This window comes from Euprymna scolopes, chromosome 3 (assembly GCF_053919585.1).
Source record: "Euprymna scolopes isolate OS-2025 chromosome 3, ASM5391958v1, whole genome shotgun sequence".
NCBI classification, from domain to species: Eukaryota; Metazoa; Mollusca; class Cephalopoda; order Sepiida; family Sepiolidae; genus Euprymna; species Euprymna scolopes.
Genome location: NC_136484.1, coordinates 55,423,491 through 55,427,534, shown reverse-complemented (window position 1 = coordinate 55,427,534; position 4,044 = coordinate 55,423,491). Strand labels below are relative to the sequence as shown.

At 33.9% G+C, this 4,044-nt stretch overlaps 1 pseudogene; it reads left to right on the top strand.

Annotated features, from left to right (window-relative positions):
• Positions 1-1,399: 1,399 nt before the first annotated feature.
• LOC145265422 (U2 spliceosomal RNA) lies at positions 1,400-1,513 on the top strand (annotated as a pseudogene).
• Positions 1,514-4,044: the final 2,531 nt, after the last annotated feature.

Here is a 4,044-nt window from a genome sequence, read left to right as displayed (position 1 = left end):
AAGTTATGATATGTCGATATATCCGATTCCCGATTCCGGGATATATATATATATATATATATATATATATATATATATATATATATATATATAGATAGATAGATAGATAGATAGATATACAGAAATATAGATATGTGTTATGTATAGAAAATGTGGACCAATTTGCCTACCTTGGCAGTTTTCTCTCCACAAGATCTATCATCAACGCAAATATTCACCATCACATCGGATGCGCTAGTGCAGCCTTTGCCAGGCTACGGAAGTGGGTGTTTGAGAATCGGGACATATAGAGCAGGGCCAAACTGCTTGTCTATAAAGCAGTTGTCCAGCCCACTTTTCTATGGGGTCGACAGCTAGACAACCTACAGCCAACATCAGAAGGCCCTGGAGCAGTATCACCAGCTTTGTCTCCGCAAGATCCTCAGGATTAGATGGGAGGATCGACAAACAAACGTAAGCGTCCTGAAGAAGGCCACCATACTTACCATCACCACAACCATCATCTGACACCAGCTGCGATGGACGGTCATGTTATGCGCATGCTTGACAACCCCCTTCCAAAGTAAATGCTCTACGGTCAGCTAAAAGAGGAAAACCGGTCCCAAGGAGGACAGAAAATGAGATATAAGGACAACATAAAGACCCACCTATAACAGTGTCATTTTAGCCTCACCAGTTGGGGAGATGCTGCTCTTCAGAGAGGCATGTGGAGCAGGATGGTCCATGAAGGCACGGCTCACTCAGAAAAGGACCTCCACAGAGCCGCAAAAAACAGGAGGAAGGAAAGAAAGGAGAGATCTACTACGAACACAGCTTCTCCCGCCTCTTCTACTACCCCCGACGACCACCCACACATGTCCCTACTACAAGGAAGTTTGCGGATTAAGGATCGGCCATACTTGTCACAAGTGATTGCTGATGATGATGATGATGATGATGATGATGATGATGATGATGTGTATATATGCATATATATGTATACATACATATACGTATGTATGTATGCATGTATGTATGCATGTACGTATGTATGTACCTATTATATATATATATATATATATATATATATATATATATATATATATATATATATATATATATATATATATATTAGTTTTTGGGCGATTAATCAGAATCTGGTATCAGATATATCGTAACTTTTCGTGATATTGGAATCGATATCTCAATTGCAATAATTTGTGCTTATATTTCTATGCTAAAAACGATTCTTCTATTTTTATTATCATTATATTATTGCGCTTATCGCTCCGTCCGTTATCATGCTGTGCATCCCTAAAAAAGGAAAGTGGAATATTCCAAATAAACCTTATCACTCTTGAAAAGGACATTGAAATATTAAAAATAAAATTGGTGTCGCTCGTGAGGCAAAGCTAATAAAATGTCTTTCTTGGCCTTTTGACTTAGATCAAAGTGTAGTATCTGTTCTTCAGGTGCTACATTTCAATTTCTTCTCTCTCAGTGGAAGAGAAATCCTTTACGACTAAGACATTTTTTGCTCCACGTTAAAAAATGACCCTGGTGTCTAAATCTGCCCCGTTGTGAGGCATTGTGAATAGGTACTATGTTTAATGTAACAAAGTTTTAATATTAAAAAAGTAACTGGAAAAAGTTATTTCTGATTTAATTACAAAATGTCCTGGAAATGTCACTTCTGATTAATTATAAAATGCCCTGGAAAATGTCCGTTCTGATTATTATTACTTTTTGTTTACTTGCCTCCCCACAAGGGCGGAATTGGACATGAGATCGGTTAAAAATTTAGGGAGATACCAGCTCCCCAAAAGGGGCACTCTGGTCAATAACAAAAATAAAAATTGTATCAGTAATGAAGGATTTCTTCTCCATTAACCAAGACCAAAAAAGAGGAGATTTAAGTCACTGGAATGCTGAAACTAATAGTACACTCAGAAATTCATGTTTAAGCAATGGTTGCCTAATCTCTAACCATGTTAATGTTTTTATGTATTACTTTCGAAAAGCTGCTGAAACAGTTTATGATTTAAACATTACTTTATTTCAAGTATATTTTAAGCAGTGGGTTACGGGATATGAAATCAGTCCCGGAAATTACTCAAACCGTTTACGATTTAAACATTTCTTTATTTCATGTATATTTTTAACAGTGGGGTGGGGGATATTAAATCAATCCCGAAAATGGGTGAAACCGTTTATGCGTTACACATTACTTTATTTAATGTATATTTTGAACATTGGGCTGGGAAATATGAAGTCGGTTCCGGAAATGGCTGCAACCATTTATGTTTTGGATATTACTTTATTTAATGTATATTTTTAACAGTAGGATGGGAGATAAGAAGTCGATCCCGGAAATGGCTGAAAAAGTTTACGATTTATACATTACTTTATTTCATGTATATTTTTAGCAGTGGGTGGGGATTATAAGTCAGTTCCAGAAATGGCTGAAACAGTATACTATTTAGACATTACATTATTCCATGTATATTTTTAGCAGTGGGTTTGGAATATAAAGTCGGTCCGTAAATGGCTGAAACAGTTTACTATTTAGACATTACATTATTTCATGTATATTTTTAGCAGTGGGTTTGGAATATAAAGTCGGTCCGTAAATGGCTGAAACAGTTTACAATTTAGACATTATATTATTTCATGTATATTTTTAACAGTGGGTTGGGGATATAAAGTCAGTCCCGGAAATGGCTGAAACAGTTTACGATTAAAACATTACTTTATTTAATGTATATTTTCAACAGTGGGGTGGCGGAAATGAAGTCAGTCCCGGGATTAAATGAGATGTGCAAATATGTACTATCAGAAAGCGTCGCCCAGTATTGAATGAGATAGGTGGAAAACATATAGTAGCAAAATACCCAGCGTCGCCCGGGATCGAATGAGATAGGTAAACGATATATATTAGCAAAATATGCGGCGTCACCCGAGATTTGATAAGATAGGTGAAACATATATACTATGAGAATACTCAGAATTGATTGATTTGTTTGTAATGAAATAATCTGCCCAGGAAATATATCAAAGTTATTATTTAAGTAAGGTAGAGCGACATAGTGGGTTAAAGTTATGAAAATTATTGTCGAAATTAGTAACATATCCAAGAATTATGAAAAATGATGAAATGTCAGTTACTTGATTGGTGTCTTTGTAATGATGTAATAAGCCCAGACAATATATCAAATATATTATATAAGTAGGAGGGAGAGGCATAATGTAGGTTTTTAATTATAAAATTAGTGTCGAAATTAGTAACATATCCAGGTTTCTGAACAAAGATTAAATGAGAGTTAATCGATTGTGTGCTTATAATAAAATAATCAGCCTAGGAAATATATCAAAGCAATTATGTTAGTAAGAGAGGGCGATAAGGATGGTTTAAATTATGAAAAATAATTGTCGAAATTAGTAACATATCCAAGAATTATGAAAATTGATAATATGTTATTCAATGCATTAGTGTGTTTGCAATGAAATAATCAGACCAGACAATATATCAAAGTTATTATTTTAGTAAGTGGGGCGATGATGTGGGTTAAAATGATGAAAAATGATTGTCGACATTAGTAACATATCCAAGAATTATGAAAAATGCCGAAATGGCAGTTAATTGATTGGTGTGTTTGAAATTAAATAATCATTCCAGATAATATATCAAAGTTATTATTTTAGTTGTGGGGGTTGATAATGTGGGTTAAAAATATTAAAAATAAGTGTCGAAATGAGTAACATATCCAAGAATTAAGAAAAATGATGAAGTGTGAATTAATTGATAGTTGTGTTTTTTATGAAATAATCAGCCCAGACAATATATCAAAGTAATTTTTTAATTAGAGAGGGTGACGAGGTTTAAATTATAAAAAATTGTTGTCGAAATTAGTAACATATCCAAGAATTACGAAAAATGACGAAATGTGATTTAATTGATTGGTGTGTTTATAATAAAATAATCAGCCTAGACAATATATCAAAGTTATTATATAAGTAAAGGGGAAGGAGATAAGGAGGGCTTAAATTATGAAAACTTATTGTCAA